Source organism: Aythya ferina, assembly GCF_964211825.1.
Source record: "Aythya ferina genome assembly, chromosome: 34".
NCBI lineage: Eukaryota > Metazoa > Chordata > Aves > Anseriformes > Anatidae > Aythya > Aythya ferina.
This window is the reverse complement of record NC_140331.1, coordinates 436,446-461,702: the sequence shown is the minus strand read 5'-3', so window position 1 is coordinate 461,702 and position 25,257 is coordinate 436,446. Positions and strand designations below refer to the sequence as shown.

Below are 25,257 nucleotides of genomic sequence, written 5' to 3'. Positions count from 1 at the left end.
CCTGCGTGCTGCATTTTGTAAGTGATAAGTGTCTTCTGAAAGTGTGAACTGGGAAAATGGGAGGAAGGCAAACTGGTGGGATTTTAAAGAAAAGCACTTTAGGATGTGTTTTGAGTCATTGGAAGGATATTGGAGGATCTGCCGGTGGAAGCGTGAACAGGAAAACATTGATAAAATATTGTAATCAATGGTGGCCGCTTTATAAGCTGGAATGTGGAGAAAAGTGGCCCCTAAACAGAACTTTAATCTCTAATATTTTGCTACAGTTAATGTTGTTTTTGAGAAGGAGAACAGGATGAAATGGTGTATACTGATGTTGTTTCAGCACCTTGGTGGGAAAAGGTACGGAACTAAGTTGGCCCCTGACTGAGCTTTTGATGTTGGCATTAGGAAAGTACAGGCTGGAGAAAGATAAAGGAAGTGTTAAAAGGTTGTTGAAAGTGTTAAAGGTGTTTGAAGTTGAATGAGCAGGGAAAGAGGATGTAGGAATGTTAACAGTTCTGTCTCAGCCCGAGGCTGAGATCTCAAGGTCACGGGTGTTAGCCCTCTGGGGCAAAGGGATCACGATGGGTCCAAGAGAGTTGTCACGGAAACAGAAAAGCAGCTAACTCTTAAAACAACCTGAGTTCATGTGTGAGCTCAGATTGCCGATGGGACCGCTCAGGGAACTGCGGACAATTGCATTCCCCTGACCGACCCCCACTAAGACCCGAATCATCCCCAAAATTATGAACGGTTAAGTAAATACTAAAATCTGGATGAATTGGGAATTGAAAATATGCTTCCAACAAGATCCAAAAGAAACCCCTATGGAATTTTTGAACCAACTCTGAAATATAATGGGAAAAAAAAAAAAAAAAAAAAAAAAAAAAAAAAAAAAAAAAGCAGTTTGGACCTGGCTTCGGAGGACAAATTGACTAGCCTTTTTCTAGGGTAATCACTGGTCCCTGATTTCAACAGGAATAACGGGGACCTGGGGAATCTACCCTAGCGGATCCTCCACTGGTTATAATGAAGCTAGGGGAGGAACAGAAGTGAAATTTCTTATTGATATGGGGCAACGTATTCAGTTCTAAATCAAGCATTAATGCCTTTACGGAATGATTATGTTAGGGTAAAAGGTGCAACCGAAAAGGCTTATTTTTGTCAACCTTTGAAGTACAAGTTAGGGAAACAATGGGGCATACACAGATTTTTTATATATGCCTAACTCCCCAGAGGCACTCTTAGGTAGAGATTTATTAGAGCACTTAGGAGCAGAAATTGTCTTTGAAAAAGGGAAAATGGAATTAAGAATAGGAGAAGAACAATTAATAAATGTGCTAAGCTTGGCAATAATACAAACTGAGCCTAAAAGTGAAATACCTTTAGAGATCACAGATCAAGTATAACCAGGAGTTTGGGCCACCGAAGTCCCTGGAAGAGCTAAAAATGTGACCTTAATAATTATTAAATTAAAGCCAGGAGAGAAACCCGTTAAGGTTAAGCAATATCCTTTGCGGATAGAAGATAGGAAAGGAATGAAAGAGATAATTGATAAATTTTTACAGTATGGATTATTGATTGAATGCGAATCAAAATACAATACACCAATATTGCCAATTAAAAAGGCAGATGGAAAAAGCTATAGGCTAGTTCAGGATTTGAGGGCCATAAATAAAATCACCGAGGATATATATCCAGTAGTGGCAAACCCTTATACTTTGCTGACTAAATTAAAGCATAGTCAAGTCTGGTTTACCGTACTGGATTTAAAAAGACGCCTTCTTCTGCCTAGCCTTAGCCACAGAAAGACAAAACCTATTTGCCTTTGAATGGGAATACCCCGATTCAGGCAGAAAGACGCAGCTTACGTGGACAGTACTAACCTCAAGGATTCAAGAATAACCCCATTATTTTTGGAAACCAATTAGCAAGGGAACTCGAAACTTGGATGCCTCCGGACACTGAAGGTGCTTTGTTACATTAGGTAGATGATCTCTTGATAGCTACCGAGACTAAAGGGAGTTGTATTCAATGGACTATAAGTCTTCTTAATTTTCTGGGTTTAAATGCATATCGAGTCTCTCGACAGAAAGTCCAGCTGGATCAATAAAGCGTGACCTAGTTGGGATTTGAAATTTCGGGAGGACAACGAGAACTACGAACTGAACTGAACGTAAGAAAGTCACTTGCCGCACTCCAGAACCCCAAATGGTAAAGGAGCTATGAATCTTTTTAGGAATGACAGGTTGGTGTCGCCTTTGGATTTATAATTATGGACTAATGGTAAAGCCTCTATATGATTTGATAAAGATTAACCCGTCAAAGTTAGTCTGGACTGGAGAAGCACAAAAATTCTTTGAACAACTTAAACAAGAATTGATGATTTTAAAATATCAAGCAATATTAGTAGAACAAGATGATGTGGAAATTGTGCTCACTACCATCGTAAATCCAGCTTCTTTCCTTAGCGGAACTCTGGATGAACCCATCACCCACGATTGTAGAGAAACAATGGAGACTGTGTATCCTAATCGATGCGATCTTAAGGAAGAATCTTTGGAAGATGCTGACGAATCTTGGTATACTGAAGGAAGCAGCTTTGTGAAACAAGGACAACGTAAGGCAGGGTACGCCATTACAACCACTCAACAGGTAATCGAGTCCAAACCATTACCCCCTGGGACGTCCACCCAGAAAGCAGAGGTAATTGCTCTTACGTGAGCACTGGAACTAGCAGCAGGAAGGAAAATAAATAGTTGGACAGATTCTAAATATGCATTCGGCGTGGTACATGCTCATGGAGCGATTTGGAAAGAACGTGGATTGCTGACCGCTCAGGGAAAACAGATAAAACATGCTGAAGAATTTTTAAAATTGTTACAGGCAGTAAAACAACCAGAAAAGGTAGCTATCATGCATTGTCGGGGACACCAAAATTGCCGATTTTGAAATTGGAAATGGATTGGCAGATCAGGAGGCTAAGCGGGCAGCTGAAATAACTGAGGTGAAGGCATTGTCTTTGATACCAGATGGTAAAATCCAAGCTATATACATGAACCAAAAGCCAAATTATACCAAAGAAGACGTAAAATTAATTGAAGATTTGAAAGGTAAAATGAAACCAGATGGATGGGTATATGTAAAAGATAACCGCGTAATAATACCCTCTAATTTGACATGGCCCAGAGTTCTTACAGAACACAATAAAACACACTGGGGAGCTGACACATTGCATAAGAGCCTGAGTCAGACCTTAGTGGGACGAAATTTATATACAACGATAAAACAAGTAACTCAGCAATGTAGCATTTGTTTACACAATAACCCCAATACCAAGAAGAGGATAAAATTTGGAATAATCGGTAAAGGAAATTATCCGGGGCAACAGCGGCAAATTGATTTTTCAGAACCCCCTAGAAAAGGGGGGTATCGTTATTTACTGGTTCTGACTGACACGTTTTCAGGAAGGCCCGAAGCCTTTCCCTGTCGAACAAAGAAAGCAAGAGAAGTGGTTGAAGTCTTGGTAAATGAAATAATACCACGCTTTGCGTTGCAGGAAGCACGGCCGAAAGCACGACAGACACCAGTAGAGTCCGATCATGCTCCATTTTATTGCCCGAATAGCCTAACTTTTATAGTGAACTTAAGAGGGGCGGACAGTGTTTCACACAAGATTATTGGTCAAAAGCACTCAGACAAACAACTACAAGAAAACAACCCCACCTGCAAGAAAACAACCCCCTTGTGATTAGCAGTCACGTAGACCTTGTCCTTGAAGCCCCATGCTGGTAACAATATTTTTCTAAATTCCTCACTTGGGCGATGTGGGAACACTGTCATGGGAACTTCTCAGTTGCCCTGGTAGCTTGGTTTGCTCAGCTGCAGCAAGCCATGGGATTTTTGCCGTTTCAAAAAATCCTTCAACAGCTTTGGGATTCCAGTAGCAATGTCTTCTGATAGAGGTTCACATTTTTGTGCACAAGTGGTACAACAGATAAGTAAGATTCTAAAGGTAGATTGGCAACTACATACTGTACTGGCTCTGGCTGGAATGGTAACTTTCCCTGCAGCAGCCCATACAGTGCCATACTCTGCACTTGTAGCTGGAACAGCAGTGTTATCACACCAGTGTTGTGTCTCCTGCTGAGCAGTGCTGGCACAGCATCGGGCCTCTCTCTAACCCTCCTAGGGGGTGGGCAAAAAGGGAGAGGAGAAACATCACCAGGGCAGCTGACCTAAACCAACCAAAGGGATATTCCATACCAGGTGATGTCACACTCAGCAAGAAAAGGTGGAAACAGGCAGCAGAGCGGAGGGGTGGGCGCTCCTTGTGAAAACGTCGGTCCTCCTCCCGAACACCGGCTACGTGCGTTGAAGCCCTGCTTCAAGGACGCGCTCAAGCATCGCTCATTTGTGGGAAGTAGAGGTAAGTTCTGTCCTCTGCACTTCCACATAGCCTTCATTTGTTTTATTTGTTTGTTTTCCTTCCTTTATTTTTATTTCCCCTTTCCCCCTCCCTGTTCCCTTTCCCTTTACTTAAATTGTTTAGTTCATAATAATCTTTATTTAATTATTATAATTATTTCCCTTTAATTAAAGCGTCCTTATCTCAACCCGCGAGTCGTTCTTTGCTTTATTTCTCCCCCTCCTCATCTAAAGAGGGGGAGTGAGAGAGCGGTTGTGGGGTTTAGCTGCCCAGCACGGTAAAACCACAACACATACTCCTTATAGACCACAGACAAGTGGACAGGTAGAAAAAACGAACCATTTAGTTAAACAACAAGTAGCTAAAATTGGACAAGAAGCTAATTTGACATGGCCTCAATCCCTCCCTTTAGCATTACTTAGAATCAGAGTTAAACCTCGAATAAAAGAGAATTTGAGTCCCTTTGAAATCTTAGATGGAAGGCCGTATCAATTTCTATTTAGTGGAGAGGATCTAACGCAGTTGGGATCAGAATATTTATATGCTTATATAGCTGAACTTCAGAAACAATTAAGTACATCCATTTGTTTTAGGGAGCAGGGCTAGAGGGTTGGATCAAGCAAGCCACCCCTTTAAGCCCGGGGATTATGTCTATATAAAGACTTTTTCAGGACAACCCCTAGAGGAAAAATGGAATGGACCGTATCAAGCGTTGCTGACAACTCACACTGCTATCAAGATTAGAGAACAAGCCGCTTGGATCCACCATTCCCGAGTGAAGAAAGCTCCAGAAGCCCCCTGCAAAGTAATGCCAGGTGACGATGAACTGAAACTGAAACTTAGTCGAACAAAACGAGGACATGACGGTCGGGAGTATTTGGGAATAGTTGGCAGAAATGGTGTTGCTAGAGTTGTTTTGTTTCTATGGCTTATAGTTGTAATTGTGATTCAGGAAGGTGCCTCTATGATAACAGAGAATGGTGAGTGGCCTTGGACCGCAGCCGTAACAACAGAGGAGAAGAGCATTAATGGAAAGTTAGCACTTATGGTCATCTGGTGAACAAATGGTAGCCATTTCTATAAACCATCAGAATGGCGAAAATTAGGGGAAGAGTGGACACACCAAAGAAAACCACGGGGGCCGAAATTAAAATAGGGTGCCGAATGATTAATGGAACGACCCTCGAGAAAGTAACGGGGATTTTAGTCTGGTAAATTTTACCTATGATCCCATTGTTAACATGGCTACTGCCTTCGTGCTTACTATACGTAATGCCACAGTTTATGTTATCCCCCCCATCATTGATTAAACCGTGAGAAGACAGTGCTCTGTCCTTCGGAGCACAGAACATGGGCACGGATGGAGAATGGGAAACGGCAGCCTGGAAATCTAGAGTCATGTGTTAGCCGGGAACAACAAGGAGTTATTGGTGAAAGCAATACAATTGATGCTCAGGAGGTATGCCTTGACACGGAGCAAGGTGTTTGCCACTTTGAAATTCATCCAAATCCTAGTCAAAAGACTGTGCTTGTGTATATTGGTCAAGGCTGTGCGTGTTTAAGAACTGCTTGTGATTTTGTAGAAGTAGATAAGGAGAACAGAACTCTCCGTAGCAAAACTCACGCTAACTTTTCTCTTTGTAACTGTCAGAACCGTTGGCTGTGACTTTCTCTATTTGGCACCAGGGGTATCCCACCAGCTGATCAAGTCTGACAACACAATGGATCGTAAGTTACTACAATTTTAAAAGGCATTCAGGAAAATGGAGAGAAGACTCTAATCACCGGCCATCATGAGACAAAGGAAGTAAGCAGAGTTTTGCAGAGAGTAAAACAAGACCCAAATCACAACTGATGGGATACACTCTTTGGATGGTCGCCAAAAATAGACGACATCTTGTGATCTGTCGACCCTCTCTTCTGTTGAAGCATCTTGTTAATTGAAACATCGCGCTGTCTGTCACCCTTCAGTTCTGCTGAAACTTGAGCTAACTTGAGCCAACTCGGCATTCCTGGAGCTAACTTGAGCCAAGTCGGCATTCCGGCGGCTTGGAAAACAACTGACTCAGCCCCCCCGGCTCCGCCCAAACACCCTCAGGGTCCCCCCCAAAGCCCACCAGCCTCCCCCCCAACACAAACCAGGGCCCCCCCTAAACACCTCAAGACTCATCCGCAACCCCCCCATGAGAAAATCCTCCAGAGCCCCTCTACCACTGCAAGGGCCCCTGACCAACATCCCCCGGCCACCCCGTCCCCCCCAACCCTTCACCAGAGCCTCCCCCCTCCCCAGACACCCATAACACCCCCCAGCACCCCCAAACTCCCTCCAGAAACCTGCCAGGGCCCCCTCAGCTCCCCCCCACAATCCACCAGGAGCCCCCAAACCTCTCAAGCCCCCCCGCAAGCCTCCCCAAACAACCCAAAGACCTCCTGCAGACCTCCCTCCACCAAAACACCCCACGTTCCCCCAGTCCCATATGTCCCAATGTCCCCCCATGTCGCCTCACTCCCATACGTCCCCTCCATGTCCCCCATATCCCCTCGAGCCCCCGCTGTCCCTACCACGTCTAGGCATCCCCAAATCCCATGTCCCACCCCAGCCCCACATCCCTCCCATGTGCCACCCATGTCCCCACGTGTCCCACGTCCCCCCAACCCACATCCCCTCCGTGTCCAAATGTCACCCCAGTCCCATACGTCCCAGTGTCCCCCATGGCTCCACGCATACTTTTTCTCTTGTGTCCCTTTTCCGCTATCCCTTTCTTGTAGGGTTAGGACTACATCATGCTTCCTAAGAGCTGCTTCCCTAGCTTCTCTATCCGCTAGGTTATTATTCCCTCTTATGTGGAAGCCAGTTCCCTTTTGATGTCCTCTGACATGTACCACAGCAACCTCCCTAGGCCCTCTCAACGCCTGCAATATTTGAGTAACTAAAGGTTGGTGAATCAGCCCTTTTCCCTGTGTGCCTATGAGTCCCCTTTCTTCCCAAATTTTCCCAAATGGGTGGACTATTCCATAAGCATATTTAGAGTCTGTATAAATAGTGCCACTTTTTCCTTTCAATACTTCTAGGGCTCGTAATAATGCATAAAGTTCACGTGCTTGAGCGGACCAGGCAGCGCTGAGTGGTCCCGATTCTATTAGGACCATATCTCCATTTATGATGGCATACCCTGATCTTCTTTTTCCATCTACTACTTTGGATGATCCATCAATAAATAATTTTCCCCCTGTTTCTAATTCTGCCTCCTCGAGATCGGGTCGGATTTGGGTTGGCAATTCAATCGCTTCCATGCAGTTATGTTGTAGTTCTGTTAGGGGTTCCCCATATAGAAATTGGGCAGGACTCTGTGCAGCAGTTACTTTTAGTTCTAAATCAGGGGAGTGGGTCAGGATGGCCTCATACTTCAGCATCCTACTATCAGTTAACCATTTCTCAGCCTTTTGCTGGAGTACTCCCCTAACATTATGTGGAGTCTATATCTTCAGAGGTGCCCGAAAAGTGCCTTTTCTAGCTTCCTCAATCAGTAAGGCAGTAGCCACAATTGCCTGGAAGCACACTGGCCACCCCCTCCTCACAGGGTCTCATAGTTTGGAACAATATCCCACACGTTTCTTGATTCCTGCCCATTCTTGAGGTAGTACTCCATATGCAGTTTGGTTAGAAACATTTACAAATAAATAAAAGGGTCTTTCTAAATCTGGGAGGCTCAGCACTGGAGTTTCTATTAACGTTTTCTTGATCAACCTCAACTTTTCCTCATCTGCCTCATTCCACTTCATTTTTTTCTCCAGTCAATTTTTCATATAAAAACTTTGCCTTTTCACTAAACCCTTCAATCCAGGGCCTACAATATCCCAAGAGGCCCAGCAGTTGCCTCACTTCCTTCTTTGTTTTGGGTGATGACAGGGCTAAAATCCCAGATGCCCTGTCAGGATCCAATTTTTTCTTTCCTTGGCTAAGCCAATGTCCTAAGTACCCTATTTCCTTTTAGTGGTCCTCCGTGTCTCTTTTTCAGTCTCCCCAGCTATTAATAGGTCATCCACATATTGCAACAATTTCACTTCCCCCTTTACCTCAAAAAGCTGAAACAATTTTTCTAAGGTTTGGCCAAATAAATTTGGCGATTCAGTAAATCCCTGAGGAAGTACAGTCCATCTAAGCTGTTGTCGCCTTCCTGTTTCGGGGTCTTCCCATTCAAAGGCAAAGTAATTCCGCGACCCTTCACTTAATGGGAAGGCCCAGAAAGCATCCTTCAAATCTATTACACTATACCATTTATGCTGAGGTGTTAGGTGGTTTACTAAAGTGTATGGGTTAGCCACCACTGGAAATTTGGTTATGCTTCGCTGATTCACAGCCCTAAGATCCTGAACCAACCTATATGATCCATCAGCCTTTTTTACTGGCAAAATGGGGGTATTCTGTGGGGACATACACGGTTCCAGCATCCCCTTTTGGAGCAACCTGTCTATAACTGCTTTGAGTCTTTTCCCCTCCAATGGGATAGGATATTGCCTAATCCTTATTGGCTGTTGTGGATCCACTACTTCTACTACCAAGGGTTCCATATCTAATTTTCCTGAATCTCCCTCTTGATACCATACTTGTGGGTCTATTTCTCCCTCATCTTCTTGGGTTAGGGTATATAGCTGAATTTTTAGTTCTCCCCCCGGCTCTTGATTTCCAACCCTAATCTTAGTAGTAAGTCCCTTCCTAATAGATTGTGCTCAGCCTCAGGCATCAGCAATAGGTCACTGAGACATAGAATCAGAGAAGAAACTATTTCTATATTTTCCAATAGAGGAACCTTGAAGGGCTCACCTTTTGCTCCTACTACCATGGTATTCCTCTTTCCTTCCTTAACCCCTTTTGGTAATTTTCTAATTGTTGATTTCTCCGCTCCAGCATCTACCAAAAAATACACCTCTTCCCTCTGGGGACCTATTAATAATTTTATCAAGGGCTCATTCGATGTTCGGGTCCCAAAAGATATAGCCCCTGACACCCCTAGTCTTCCTTAAACATTTCTTCATCCTGTTTCTTTTTTTTTCCCCCTACTGTTCCTCTGAAGGTGCCCCTTTTTGCCACAATAGTAACAGATCGGGATTCTATCTTGCTGTCCTTTCCATTTAGCCATGGGTTCTCTTTCACCCTGGTTTTTTCCTGATCCTTTCCTGCTTTCCTGTCCACTTGGTTTTTGACATTCCCTTATTGCTGCCGTAAAAACATTTGCTTTTCCCTTCTGTTTTTCCCCATCTCTCCTCACATAGACCTTTTGTGCTTCCCTCAAGAATTCTTCTAATCCTTTTTCATGCCAATCATCAAGTTTCTCCAATTTCTTTCCGATGTCTTCCCAGGATTTTGCTACAAACTGGGTTCTCAACAGTGCCCCTCCTGCAGGGGAATCAGGATCTATCCCCGAGTACATCTGAAGGCTTTTTCTCAGCCTGTCTAACCCTTCAGTTGGAGATTCGTCTCTGCACTGACACTCATTAAAAGCTTTATTTATATTTTGTCCCCTTGGAACCGATTCCTTTATCCCTTGTAGCATTACGGTCCTAAGCTCCCTCATATTTTGCCTCCCCTGAGCAGCCTGATGATCCCACTTAGGGTTGGTATTTGGCCATTTCACATCCCCTGGAGGACCTCCCTGGTTTTGTCTTTCCCACAGTCTCATTCCTGCTTGCCTGATCATTCCTCTTTCTTCTCTAGTGAAGAGGATTCCTAATATGGACTGCATTTCTTCCCAGGTCTACGTGTTTGGACCTAGGAACTGGTCCAATCTTTCGGCAACTCCTAAAGGCTCATCTGAAAGGTTTCCCATTTCCTTCTTAAAATTTCTTACATCCGACGTCTTCAAAGGAACCACTACAAACCCTATTCCCCCCTGGTTCCCCCCAAGGGCTACCTCCCTCAAAGGGCAAAGGCCTCCTACATCATCAGTCCAGCCTCCCGTTTCACTTTCCTCCCTTTCTGTGGCCCGTATCTTACTTCTAGTCCTTTGTGCAGGAGGAGAGGGATAGAGAACAGGGGCCACGGGCAATCGACTTTCAAAACGTGGCAGTTCTGGTTGCCATGAACAGGGAGGGGGTATATTATCCAGAGGTTCCCATTCTTCCTTTCCCCTGTCGGTTCTTGTATTTAAAGCGAATATTTGTTTTGGGGGAAATGCGTTTGAGGCTCCTACCCATAGAGCCGCATCATCGCTTTCTTCTTGGTTAAAAGGCTCCTTGGAGTTAACATAGCCGTTTAATGCCTGACATACCCAATCCTCAAAGGATCCAAAAACTGGCCAAAAAACATGCGGCCTTAAAGGTTCCTTTGGCCATTTTATCACACAAAATTGAGCCATTTTCTCTTTATTTTTTCCTTTCCTCCATTCCCAAACATCCCAATATATTAACATTGTCCCTAATGGGCTCTCTGAGTCTCCCAGGTCAGAGAATCTACTTTCCCCCAGACCCATCCTGGAACCTTCAAGTAAGTTCTGAATCCCTGGAACCCTCTCAGAGGTTCCAAATCCCTGGAAACCTTAAAGAGGTTCTGAATCCCTAGCTGTGTTTGCGTAGAGGTGTCTTGCAAGCGGTTAACCCACCCACGAATTCCTGGACCGATCGCTTCGGTCCTTCACCGGCCGAGTCCCTCGCGGGAGATCAGAACCGTGCTTAGAAGACCTCCGCACTCACTTCAGAACTACGTTCCATCTCAGTCACACCCTTACACAGTCACACAGCCGAATCCCACCCAACCGAACGGTATACTCACAAATCCTCTTTGTTCGGGTCTTCGCGCGCAAGATTACGGGTCACTGATGGAGAGCTCTTTTTTTATTATTATTATTTTGTTACTTGCCTCTTATGTTCAAAATCTTGTTGAACTCTAGCGCCGCTATCGGCAAGGGCCACTAGATGGGGCACCTCCCTTTACCGGTCGCAGATCCAAAGTCCAAGATCACATCGGGGTCACCAATTTGTTATAAATGAAGTCTCAACTCTGAATTTAGTAGCATAAAAGAATATTTATAAAAGGCAAGTAAACAGCGCTGGGTGCACGGGGAGTCTATGCTCTACCAACACGCACACGCACCCATCCAACTTCCCAAATCTATAGAGGACATTGCTGTTACATCTTTACAAGAAACCCCAGTATGCCTATACATACGGATATCCTATCCCCGCTTCATGTTAGAATTCTCTTTGTGGTGGTCCTTGTGGGTGAAAGGCTCACGGTTTCCCCATCACCGTTAGCAACCTTTTGTTCCAGACTGCAGGAGCGGCTTCGACTGTCTCCTCTTCTGCACATGCTCTGCCCACCACAAGGTTCCCGAAAGCAACAAAACGGGATTGCTTTTCCCACGTTCCGTTAACCCTTGAAATCACACTAATAATATTAGTATCATATAACATTCAACAATAAATGTTAACAGTTCTAACCAGCAACCCCCCCAGCAACTTCCATGCCTTAACAGTGGAGAAAACAAGCAACCCCAAACGGCAGGGCGTCGCCTCAATCACCCTTGTTTCCTCTAAACATTCCCAAAACTCCCCCTTCTTTATTAACATCAACCATTTTTCTGACACGAATTACCACTCCATATATAACAAGAACAAGGGTGGAAATCAGGTCTGACAGGGCGAGGGCATGCTGCAGTCAGAAAAGATGGCAGAATCAAATGGCGTCCGCTTAAGCCCATCAAACCACACCTTCAGAATAAAACTAAGGAAAACTGGGAGTTTCTGTTCACAGGACAGGATCATCGGACGACCCCGTAATCCGTATACCCCAGTGACAAGACAAGCCCAACAAGGATGGTTTGAATCATGGTTTAACCATTCACCGTGGTTAACCCCCCTGATATCTGCCTTAGTAGGGCCGATCGCAATGATCCTAACACTGATCTTTGGACCTTGTATACTAAACACGCTTGTGTCCTCTGTTAAAAGCCAGCTAGAGAAAGTTAACATCATGTTGGCAGAACACCAGCAACTGCTCAGAGTGTATTTACTCAGTGTTATCCCCAGTTATCCCAAGTTACACCCCATTATGACCAGTTACCCCCTAGTTTTCTCCTGTTTATTGTGCCTTATGCTTTTTATTCAAGCTACGATGTCTACGTCCGAAGATTGTTGTAAAGCATAGAACTAAGACAGGAGCAGAGTTTTTTTGATTGTTATATTTAAGCTAATTTAGTTACACATAGGGAGGGGGGAAATGTAGGTAGTTAGGGTCTGGCAGCCCAAAGATATCGCGCTGTACGGAAAGCTAGAGCCCCTCCCTTCATAGGCAATAGCGTGTAGTTTATGATGGAAGCAGACGCAAGTGTCGTTGTGAACCCAAGCTATATAACACTGTGCAACTCAGCAATAAACGCCGTTTGCCATCGACCACATTGGCGTCCGTGAGCTGATGGCCCGAGCGGCCTGCGGTTGGTCGCCGTGCCGTTCCTCAACCAGGTCGCCACTGCCAATGAAGGCAACAAAGGAGCCCAGCGACGCCTCTGCTACTGGGACCCTGACAGACCAGGGGGCCAGCTCTTGCAAACGCAAAATGCCAAAGCTCAAACCCAGGCTACCGACGCCATCACCCCATCCACGGTGACCCGAGCTTTGATTGCCCGGAGCTGCAAGAACATCGTCAGAGGGTTCAGATTCCAACCTCTTGGGTTGGAGCTCCTGGCCAGCCTCTCGGGGTGGCCAAGAGCTGCGGTCCTGCTGGCTCCCGCTGCCCTGGGCTCCTCCAGGACCTAGTGGAGGCCAGGCAGAGGACATTTGCCATCTTCATGCTCATCCCCTGCAGGTCCCCCAGCTGATGGACATGGTGGTGTCCCCGGTGTCAGCCGTGGCCTCCCTGACCTTCTCTGACTGTGTCACCATCTTCCCCGAGTGAGCATCTTTGCGGCTGTGGCCGCTACTCGGGCTCGGTAGCATTTGCCCTTGCACCCATGAGTGCCCAGCCAGGGAGGTGGATGGGAAGCAACGCCTGCTTCCCATCGAGGCCTGGGCTTCTTTGTCGCCCACTTCCCAGGACGGTCCTTAAGGACAGTGACTCTATGGCAACGTCAAAGTGTCTCCGTGAGATCGGGGGCAGTGGTGGTGCCCTGGCTCACGCCGATCTCTTCTGGAGGAAGCATCCAATTCCAAGGACCCCTCTGCTTCTGGGACAGTGACACACCAGGGGGCCAGCTCTTCCAATGGCGAAATGCCAAAGCTCAAACCCAGGCTCCCAGTGCCGTGCCCTGTAGGTATTAGAGCCAGCCTGCCCAAGGCACCCAGCGACCCCTTGACTTCTGCGACACAAAGGGGCCACGTCTGCTCATCTTCAACCACCAAAGCTCGTACACAGGCTCTTCACACCGTTGCCTATAGGTATGAGCGCCAGCCTGCCAAAGGAGCCCAGCGACCCCTCTACTTCTGGGACACAGACCGCCCAAGGGGCCAGCTGTGTACATCTTCAACCACAAAAGCTCCTACCCAGGCCCTATACACGCTGTTGCCTATAGGTATTAGAGCCAAACCACCCAAGGAGCCAGGCGATGCCTCTACTACTGGGACACCGACACACCAGGGGGCCAGCTCTGTGCATCAGCTGCCAAAGCTCAAACCAAGGGAGGGAAACGGCGGGACCTGAAGCCATCCACGGGGTCTGCGTGTGGGCAAAGAGCCCCAAAAACCTGTAGCAGTTTTTGCTCAGAGTCTCACTCCCTTCACAGAAATCCATCTGACAGAGGACGGACAGACAGTGGAGGAAAACACAACGATGTTTCCAGCTGAGGGACCTTCTCCACGGCCTCCATGGCCAGGAACCTCCCCTTGCTGGGACAAGAGCTGGGAAGCTGCCCCCAGAGCAACGTGGAGAAAACCTGCACATCCCTGGAGGGGAAAGGAGAGGATGCGACGGCAGCTGGGGAGAAAAAGACAGCACCATTTCCATCCTGCTGGACGCTTTCACAACGGAACCTGCAAGTTAAAATGATTTTTCCAAGTGCTTCTGCTTGTCACGTAAAATTCTGTACAGCAATTGCGGCACTTCAGACTCACTTGGGTTTGAGGGGGATTCTATTGCTCAAGAATTTCAACTTTTGATGGGAGAGCAGAGTGGGAGCAATTCGCTCAGACACCAAGCGATGGGAGAGAAGAAAGGACGAAATAGGCTCTTTCCTCTAGGAAATAGGAAAGGGGTGTTTAGAGCTGGCTTACCTGAACCATGGCTGAAGGACCGGAGCCCAGTCTCTTGCTCTCCACGTGCTGCTGCCTCAGCACCACGGAGGAGATGGGCATCTGGTTTTGGGGGGGTGTGCGCGTGTCTACCTTCTGGGGACAACTTCCAGGCTGCAAAACATTTAAGAAGTCAACCTAAGATTTCCCCTGGGGGGCAGAGGGCGCAAGATGGCTCCGTATCAAGTTCGCCAGCGCTGGGGCTGTGGCTCCAGTGCCAGAATGTGCTTGTGTATATTGGTCAAGGCTGTGCGTGTTTAAGAACTGCTTGTGATTTTGTAGAAGTAGATAAGGAGAACAGAACTCTCCGTAGCAAAACTCACGCTAACTTTTCTCTTTGTAACTGTCAGAACCGTTGGCTGTGACTTTCTCTATTTGGCACCAGGGGTATCCCACCAGCTGATCAAGTCTAACAACACAATGGATCGTAAGTTACTACAATTTTAAAAGGCATTCAGGAAAATGGAGAGAAGACTCTAATCACCGGCCATCATGAGACAAAGGAAGTAAGCAGAGTTTTGCAGAGAGTAAAACAAGACCCAAATCACAACTGATGGGATACACTCTGGATGGTCGCCAACTGCAACTGGGATTTTGAACACCTCGAGACACCCAAGTATTGTTTTATTCCTATTAGTTGGTATAAGTTTAATACTGTCTTTTGTATTGCTTGTTCGGAATTGGAAGTTGTTACAACGCATGTCCATGTTAGCTTCCTCCACAAACGTGCATGGCAAGCTATGGGGAACATATCATAAAGAGCGGGAAGACAAATTTTCGTATTAAGTAAAAGAATTTACTAGATTGTCCAGAAAAGGGGGGAATGCCGTTGTATAAACTCACTTTAGGATAGAGTAAATCTTGTGGTTATAATAATGAGGACAAAATTGACGACATCTTGTGATCTGTCGACCCTCTCTTCTGTTGAAGCATCTTGTTATTAGAAACATCGCGCTGTCTGTCGCCCTTCAGTTCTGCTGGAACTTGAGCTAACTTGAGCCAAGTCGGCATTCCTGTGGCTTGGAAAACAACTGACTCAGCCCCCCCGGCTCCGCCCAAACACCCTCAGGGTTCCCCCCAACACCTCAAGTCCCCATCCACAACACCCCCACAAGAAAATCCTCCAGAGCCCCGCCAAACACCCCCCGGCCACCCCATCCCCCCCAACCCTTCACCAGAGTCTCCACCCCCCCAGACACCCGTAACACCCCCCTGCACCCCCAAACTCCCTCCAGAAACCTGCCAGGGCCCCCTCAGCTCCCCCCCACAATCCACCAGGAGTCCCCAATCCTCTCAAGCCCCCCCGCAAGCCTCCCCAAACAACCCAAAGACCTCCTGCAGACCTCCCTCCACCAGAACACCCCACGTTCCCCCAGTCCCGTATGTCCCAATGTCCCCCCATGTCGCCCCACTCCCATACGTCCCCTCCATATCCCCTCGAGCCCCCGCTGTCCCTACCACATCTAGGCATCCCCAAATCCCATGTCCCACCCCAGCCCCAAGTCCCCCCCATGTCCCCATGTGTCCCACGTCCCCTCCGTGTCCAAATGTCCCCCCAGTCCCATATGTCCCAGTGTCCCCCATGGCTCCACGCCCTCCCCCCCTCAGGTCCCACCAACCTCCCTCCACCTACGATTCCACTTCTGAGGCTGCTCTGATGTCTCTAATTCTAGGATTCTGGGATTTCTCCTATTCTGCCATTTCTGCCATTCCGCGATTCTGTTCCTATGATTCCAATTTCTCCAATTTTAGGACTCGATTGCGCGACTCCTCCGATTCCTCCGACTCTTTGATGTCCTCCCCCCAGCACAGAGGTGCCTGGGCAGGCAGCAGCCTGTTGGTGCCGCCGTCACCGCGGGCAGCAGCCAGCACTGCCCGTGTCACCACGATGTCACCGCGACACGGCCATCGACAAGAGGCTGCGCGATGGGTCCTGCGCCAGCGGTACCGAGACGTTCGGGCAGGAGGAGCTCCCAGGTGGCTGATGCCAGCAAGGAGCAAGCTGCTCGCACCAGGTGGACCACGTTAGACTGCTGGGAGAACAGTGCTATGGAGCACGTCTCTGCGATATGAGGCATCACTGACCAAGGTGCGAGCACCCCCAGCACTACAGGAGCGCGGCTGAGCCCCGTCTGGGGCTTTCTGTGGGGAGGACCTGGCTCTGTGGTCAACTCAGGGGGTCTCCGTTTGGGGACGGAGATGTGACGGCTCTTTTCCTCTGCCACCAAAACACGGGGGTGGGGGTGCTGGAAGGCTGGCAGCCACCAGAAGCAGCATGTGACCTGATTTTCCTTGCCTTCCAGAGCGATCTTCTATCTGGGATGCTGTGTCAGCCTACATCCGGGAGCACCTCCAGCTGCGCCAGGTGGGTTGGCACCTACGTCGCCCTTGTTCCCCACCCCAAAAGCAGGAAACTCACCCCAAAAGGCCCCACCAAGAGACCAATAGGTATCGCACAAGTGCGGTGTTGCTTCTGGTAGGTTGGTGTGGTATCTCAGGGCTGACCCCAGTTGCTGGAAGCCCCTGGGTCCCCTCAGCCTGGCTCCCAACAGCGGGAAGTGCACAGCAGGGCCCGAAGCACCGTTCCTGGATGAGACCACCTCCGGCTGATCCTTAACCTTCGGCCCTTCCGTTCTCTGCCACTTGCAGGGCGTCCGAATTCCCACTCTTGGCTGCTTTGCCGTTGTTTCCAAACGGGTCGAGGTTGGGAACAAGTCCCTGACGGTGCAGTGGCCCACGTTCCGCCTGGCCAGGAACCTCATCGTTGCCCACAGCCTCACAGCCAACAAGGAGTACCTGCCAGGTAAGAGGGTGCAGGAATCCCTTGCTGCATGGATCTCAGGTGCTTCTCAGAAGCAAAGCACTGCCTGCACGGAGCAGGTCCCAAACTGAAGCCTTTCTGGGTGACGACTGCCATGAGCAGCACTAGGGAACACGCGGGGAAGGGCCGCTGGTGACCGACTCCATCCCTCTCGTGTCGTTTTCCAGGCCATAAGGAGCTGGAGCCCCTCCATCTCCCTGAGGTGGCTGCAGCTGCCTCCGTGTCCTGGAAGAAGGTGGAGAGCTGCATCCAAGGCACCACGTCCCTCATCTCTCGCAGCCTGGGGAATGGGGAGAACATCGCTCTCGTGCTGAAGGACATTGGGGTGCTCCTCATCGAAGGCACGAGGGTGGAAATCAAGTTCTATCGTGACTTCTTGGAGAGCCTGTCAGAACAGGGGAGCCTTCAGAAGGCTCTTTTCAAGGTGAGGGTTTTGTTTTCCCCATGGCCTGGGCAGCAGCAATGCTTGCCCTTGGCCCAGCAAGACCTCTTGGCTTGGAGCTCTTGGCCAGCCTCTTGGGGTGGCCAAGAGCTGCGGTCCTGCCGGCTCCCGCTGCCCTGGGCTCCTCCAGGACCTAGTGGAGGCCAGGCAGAGGACATTTGCCATCTCCTTGCTCCTCCCCTGCAGGTTCCCCAGCTGACGGACATGGTGGTGTCCCGGGTGTCAGCTGTGGCCTCCCTGACCTTCTCTGGCCGTGCAATCATCTTCCCCGAGTGAGTATGTTTGTGGCTGTGGCCGCTGCTCGGGCTCGGTAGCGTTTGCTCCTTGCCAAATGTGTCCGTGAGCGGGTGAGCGTGGGGAGTGGTGGTGCCCTGGGTCACGCCGATCTCTTCTTTTGCCAGCTATATAATGGACAAAGCGCCCCAGCTATCACCCGGGGAGCGTCTCAAGGCCCGCAGGGATGACAGGCAGGAGAAGGAACGGGCTGTGTTGTCGTCTTCCAGCCAAGGTGAGAGATACAAAGCGGCTGCTGGCTCCTCTTGTGCCACAGCTTCATGCCAGCTCAGCACAGCCTCTTGTCTCCGGGCCTCCAAAATGGAGCCCTGGTATGTGACGTGCCCAAGGTGCCTGTCCCTGGGTGCTGCAGGAGGTTGGGGATCCAAAACACCCCTAAATTGGCTGTACCCAGCTCCTCTCTGCCAGAACTTGGCCCCCAAACCACGTCACGGCCTAAGATTGAGCCGGCTGAGGCTGGTGCCAAGGAGGGCCGAGGCCCCTGCATATGGAGGCTGGGAGGGGAGCACAGCGGCCCCTGGGACAGCGCAGGAGGAGGCCTCAGCACCCGGCGTGTCCCGGCTACAGCAGAGTCATGGAAATGTTCTGCTGACATCTCTCCTTGCCGATTCCAGAGAAACGGCCTGAACTGCCACCCTTCCTGTCGTGCAGGTGGAGGAATTCTTTTGGCTCTGTCCTTTCGGCAGGCTGCCGGTGATGCCCAAGCTGCCTCCTGCCATAGAGGAGCTTTTGCACAACCAGCTGCAGACAGGAACTGCGCCCAAAACAGAGCCCAGGAGGAAATCGAAACAAGAGCCCAAAACAGCAACCGGTGCAAGACCAGGGCCGGGCAAAGGCTGAAAGATGTGGAAAACGTCAGGAGAGCAAGGGCCAAAAAGCAGCAAAAGCCCCTCCTGAAGTCAGGAAGCTATCCAGCCTGGAAGCCCTGCCAGAGACGGAGCGAGTGAAGCGCCCCGAATCTCAGAAAGCCCCAGGCGCGCTAGAAACACCCATCGTGCCCATGCTGTCCCTGCCGAGCTCGGAGGGCAGCCTGCCTCAGGAGCCCAGCGACGACACCGCTACTACTGGGACACAGACGGACCAGGGGGCCAGCTCTTCAAAACTGCAAATGCCAAAGCTCAAACCCAGGCTCCCGACGCCGTGCGCTGTACATGTGAGTGCCAGCCTGCCCAAAGAGCCCAGCGACCCCTCTGTTTCTGGGACACAGATACACCAGGGGGCCAGCTCTGCGCAACTTCAAGAAGCAAAGCTCCTGCCCAGGCTCTCAACGCCGCTGCCCGTAGGTAAGAGAGCCAGCCTGCCCAAGGAGCCCAGCGATGCCTCTCCCACTGGGACAGACATGCACCAGGAGGCCAGCTCTGCTCAACATCAACCACCGAAGCTCCTCTTCAGGCCCTGCACGCCATTGCCAAAGGTAGTAGAGCCAGTCCGCCCAAGAAGCAGAAAATGCCAAAGTTCAAACCTTTGTCCTTGGAGCTGTGCCCTTATCCTATGAGAGCCAGACCACCTGAGGAGCCCAGCGAAACCTCTATTGGTGGAACACTGACGGACCAGGGGGCCAGGTTTGCTCAACAGCAAGCACCAAGCACCAGGAGGCCAGCTCTGTGCATCCTCAGCTGCCAGAGCTCAAACCCAGGCTCCCGCCGCCGCCACCCAGTCCCCGGTGAGCCGAGCTTTGATTGCTCAGAGCTGCAAGAACGCCGTCAGAGGTGGCAAAACAGGTGTGTGATCCACATCCCTGTTCCTTTGGGGGCTCAAGCCTTGGAGGCAAGTAGTTCTGGGGACAGTGGGGCCTCTCCAACAAGATCTCAGTTTGGAGCCGGGGGTTGGCTCGATCCAAGAGGAACCTTGGGCTCCTCCATGGCTAGCCTCAAGTCCCTCAAGTTCCCTTCTGTTGCCACGCAGACACAGCAGGCCACATTATTTGGCAGCATTTAGAAGGCCTAACGAAGCAGGAGGCTGCTCTTGGCCCGAGAGGAGAGTGTGTGTTTGCAGCTGGGTGCTGGTTTCCAGGCCGGGTGGGAAGAGAGGGGCTTTGTGGGTGGGCCTGGCAGAGCTGAACCCTGCTGCTGGCCGGGTCTGGGGATGGGGTGAGCAGAGGGAGGGAAACGGCGGGACCTGAAGCCATCCACGGGGTCCGCGTGTGGGCAAAGAGCCCCAAGAACCTGTAGCAGTTTTTGCTCAGAGTCTCACTCCCTTCACAGAAATCCATCTGACAGCGGACAGCGAGACAGTGGAGGAAAACACAACGATGTTTCCAGCTGAGGGACCTTCTCCACGGCCTCCATGGCCAGGAACCTCCCCTTGCTGGGACAAGAGCTGGGAAGCTGCCCTCAGAGCAACGTGGAGAAAACCTGCACATCCCTGGAGGGGAAAGGAGAGGATGCGACGGCAGCTGGGGAGAAAAAGACAGCACCATTTCCATCCCGCTGGATGCTTTCACAACGGAACCTGCAAGTTAAAATGATTTTTCCAAGTGCTTCTGCTTGTCAAGTAAAATTCTGTACAGCAATTGCGGCACTTCAGACTCACTTGGGTTTGAGGGGGATTCTATTGCTCAAGAATTTCGACTTTTGATGGCTAGCCTTGTTTGGGTAAAGGCTCATCGGTGGCTTTTGATGGCAAATTGCAGGCTTTGGTGGTCAGCTTAGTCCAAGGACTGAATGCTTCTGCCCCTGAGCCCCGCATCTGAAACTCCCAGCAAAGAATCAGCTACCGTTTGCTGCGAACCCTCTAACCTTACTTAGCTTTCCGTCTTCCCTCGACATTTCTCTCTGTATTTTTTCCCCGGACCTGCTCTTATTTCTTTTTGCTCTGTTTCTTGACTGTGTTTTCACAGCCCTCTGCACCCTTTCTGATGAGTGCTTTTTCCTCATCAGACCCGAGGGAAGTGGCAGAGTTGAGGGCACAAATCTTTTCCTCGCCTATTTCCAGGCTGCTGCCAGCCCACAGCACTGCTCTGCTCGGGGGTCGCTCACGCCACACGCGCCAGCGGCTTTCTTAATGCTCCCCCTGAGACCTACTGTCATCATTTTGCCTCAACTCCCCCCAAATCCTCATCCCAGTGGCAGAAGGCTCTCTTAAGCACCTCTTGGGGCAGGGGAGGACGAGGAACAGCAGGTGGAGGAGCTCTGTTTCTCCCCCCTCAGTTCTCCTGGAAAAGCTCTTCCTCTGTGCTGGCTTCTCCCCTTCTGCCGTGGCAGTGCCCCCTCCTGCCTCGTCCTGGTGCTTCCCTGCTCTGAGAGATGGAGCAAGGATGTTCTCATCTTGACACCCTCTCAGCCCTCCCTCCCTCCTCTTCTCACTGCTGGCCACTTTGGGAGAGCAGAGCGGGAGCAATTTGCTCAGACACCAAGTGACAGGAGAGAAGAAAGGACGAAATAGGCTCTTTCCTCTAGGAAATAGGAAAGGGGTGTTTAGAGCTGGCTTACCTGAACCATGGCTGAAGGACCGGAGCCCAGTCTCTTGCTCTCCACGTGCTGCTGCCTTAGCACCACGGAGGAGATGGGCATCTCCTTTTGGGGGGTGTGCGCGTGTCTACCTTCTGGGGATAACTTCCAGGCTGCAAAACATTTAAGAAGTCAACCTAAGATTTCCCCTGGGGGGAAGAGGGCGCAAAATGGCTCCGTATCAAGTTCGCCAGCGCTGGGGCCGTGGCTCCAGTGCCAGAATGGTTCCTTCTACGAGCTCACCCGTCACGTTTCGTTCTTAACTGTCCCAGTCCCTACTGTCCCTCAACCCTAACTGCTAACCCAAAGGCCAAACTCAAAATAACCCCAAATCCAAAAAACATGCCAAAACCCAAACCATAAACCTTAACCTCCAACAGGAAGCCCTACCCATAATCTCAACCAAAAACCCAATCCTACACCTTCTAACCCCTCCCCTAAGGATACCTGCCATCCCTCAATGCCAAAACAGAACTCAAGCCTTTCACCCTAACACTTAACCCCATGCATAAACCCCAAACTTAACCCGTATTCTTGCACTCCAACTCTAAATCCCGAAGAAATAATCACAAACCATAATCCCCAACCCAGAACTTTGCCCCTCAACCCCTTTCCCACACCACTACCCCTAGCACTAACCTCTACCCTAACCCGAAACCCGAACCCAGGGACCTGCAGGCTGGGAGGTGTCCGGGAGCACAGCTGAGGTGGGACCAGCGCCTGGTGACGCTGGCGACGCTGTCACCCTGCCTGGCCACAGCACAGCTGTGTCACCCACCCCAACGGCTCCAGCGACCACAGCTTCCCCCAGCACCTCCCAGTTGGGTGACCCCAAACTGCTGACACACGAGGGCAGTGCAGCCCTCGAGGGACCCAGGTGGGCTGGGACACCGGGGACAGGGACCTCAGGACACTCACCGGTGGTCTGGGGCAGGAACGGGCCCAGAACTGGGGGCAGACACCACGTCCTGCCACCACCACCCAGGGGTCCTGCTGTCCCCAGGGACCCCCAGGACCCAGAGAAGCTCCCCACTGCCCCCAGGGAGCCCATCAGCAGCACTGAGGGCACACCCAGCCACGTGCTGGGCTTTCGGAAAGTTTTTCCCTCAAAATCACACAACACAGCACAAACCTCTCACCTGCTGCAGTTCTTCAACATCACTTTTTAACCCCAGCGTCACTGCGCCAACCCAGCCGCAAAGACACCGACGCCACCAGCAGCATGTGGAAACCTCCCCCACCCCCCTATCCCTTGTAGGGAAAATGGTTGCACATCCTGAACAGTTCTCTACGTATTCCTACTGCCAAGCAAAGCCCTGTTCAGTGGAGGCAAAAGGGGTCAAGAAAGGGCTTTTCCACTTGTGGGAATTGAAGTGTTTTTGCAGAGTTACATTGTTTAGAAGGAGGGAATGTGGTACTGAGATATGCTTACAGTGATAAGAAAGTTTAGCAGGCGACCTTGTAAAATGCAGACAATCAGACTCCTTAGGACAATTAGGTGAAAATCACGGTGTCAAGTCAGATAAGTGAAGAAGCATGACCACTTCAAGCAGTAAAAATGTCAAAAGAAATTTGAAATTTAACAGGCCAGCGACTGAAGGCCATGCATTGTTTGTGAAGCATTAGATAGATTGTGAATCTGGATTACCCCCTCAGTGGGGAAACAGGGGAGGGTCCTGCCATCAAAAGGTATATAAACTGTGTTTTGGAACTAGTAGATGCGCTCTCTCCTGCTTGTGGGGCGCCCGCCATTGCAATCGCGAATAAATTGCTACTTCACTGAGATCCTCGCCTGAGCCTAAGTTATTGGCTACGGAGTGTTTCTCACACACTCATTGCTGACTCGGAAAAGCTCCAGAAGAGTTGGTGCTGGGTATGGACACGGAGGGCTGGAGATGGCAGAGACAGGTTTTGGTTTCTGTTTTCCTCCCCCACAATCACAACTTTTGGCTCCCCAAGGCTGGGGCTGCCCTGCACGGGCACAGGGAGGAGCAGCTGTGGCAGCCGGCAAACGCAGCCACAAATTACCCAGGACAAGCAAAAGCAAAGAAAACCACCCCAAGCAGAACGTGACCTCCTTTCTCACCCGCTCCCTCTCTGCCTTTCTCAGCTTTTCACTCACCAAAACGACAAATGGGGCTTAGCCACGCACCACAGCCTGCGGCTCACGACCAAACCCAGCACATTCGGGTTGTCAGAGCTTTCCAATTCCCCAAACGCTGGCTTCTGCACGCATTTTAGCGGCCCCCCCTCAGACAGAGACCACCCCCGCCGTTATTTCTGGGGGAGGGCAACTGTAAAGGGAATACAAATGCAAACCAGCGGCACCTCTCTGGCCTCAAAATGGCGGCCGCGCGTCTGGGGAAAGCCTCCGTGAGGGGACGCCTCTGCTCACAGCGCTGCCCCCTGGGCCCCACAACCAAAGCAAAGAAGAACACCGGCAGAAAAAGGCCAAAAACGGGTGAAAACGGGTTACTGGGCCCGCCGGGGAGGCTGCAGCAGGGCTGCGACGCCTGGACGAGGCGGCGGCGGCTCTTCAGCGCCTCAGCCGCGGCCCGTGAGCGCCGCCATTTGGGAGAGGAGGGAAAGCGGCGGAGGGGGCGATGGGCGGGAAAACCCTCGCCCCTGATTGGCTGGTGATGGCTGGAGGCGGGAAGTGGCAGCCACTCAGGAAGCGGGGCGGGCAGCAGCCGCACCTTGATTGGCTGAGAGCTGCCGCCTCAGCGAGGGCGGGAAGCCTGAGGCGCCTCCGGAGCCTGGGGACCCCAAAAAGGTACCCCCAAAAACCCCCAGGGGCCCCCCCAACAATTCAGGCCCCCACCCAAAACCCCTCAGGGCTCCCCCCAAACACCCCCTGGCCACCCAACCATCTTCCAGAGCGCCCCTAAACACCCCCAGGACCTCCCCAACTCCTCCTAGGCCCCCTTCAGGCCCCCGCACAAAACACCCAGCCCCCCCCAACCTCTCCGTGTCCCCAAAGCATCGCCAGGACCCTCTCGAATCCCCTCATGGCTCCTCCAACCCCCCCAAGAGCCCCTTCGGGCCCCCCAAATGCCTCCAGGACCCCTCCAACCCCCCCCCCAGGACTCCCCTGAACCCCCAGGGCCCTCCCAGATTCCCCCAAATCACCCAGCCCCCCCTGAAACCCCTGAGAGACCCCCAGACATCTTCAGCACCCCTCCCAAAGCGCCTCCAAACCCCCCAAGGGCCCCTAGACTGCCCCCCAAAAGCCTCCAGGACCCCCCAGCCCTGCCCCCTCCCCCTCAAGCCCTCCCCCCAACCATCCCCAAGAGCCCCCCTCCCCCCAAGGGTCCCCAGACCTCCGCCCCGACACCTCACGACTCTCCCACGCTCCGTCAACAACATGGCTGCCCCCCCTTGGGAAAAGCCCCTTTATTGCCCCCAACCGCGGCCCCGCCCCTGCCTGGAAGCGCTGCGATTGGTGGGGAGAGGGAGAAGGGGCGGGGCTTGTGCTTGGAGCGCTGAGCCACGCCCCTCTCCAGCGGAGGGGGGAGAGCCCCGCGGCAGGGGGCGTGGCCCAGCCCCAGAGGAGGGGCGGGGCTCATGCAGGATCAGACCAATCAGGTGAGAGGGGGGCGTGGGTTGACGTGGCAAGGGCTTG

The 25,257-nt window shown here is 51.0% G+C and overlaps 3 long non-coding RNA genes across 3 annotated transcripts in view; 1 reads left to right on the top strand and 2 right to left on the bottom strand.

The window, feature by feature from the left end:
* Positions 1-25,257, bottom strand: part of LOC311425853 — a 58,430-nt gene that overhangs the window by 2,781 nt on the left and 30,392 nt on the right. The gene's annotated exons all lie outside the window — the stretch shown is intronic.
* Positions 1-25,257, top strand: part of LOC311425847 — a 73,586-nt gene that overhangs the window by 29,827 nt on the left and 18,502 nt on the right. The window lies entirely within an intron of this gene.
* On the bottom strand, positions 12,571-24,985 carry LOC311425846. The gene is made up of 4 exons (XR_014686450.1): positions 24,956-24,985; positions 21,618-21,748; positions 14,612-14,743; positions 12,571-14,371 (listed from the first exon to the last, which is right to left on the bottom strand). It is a non-coding gene; the product is annotated as an uncharacterized lncRNA (long non-coding RNA).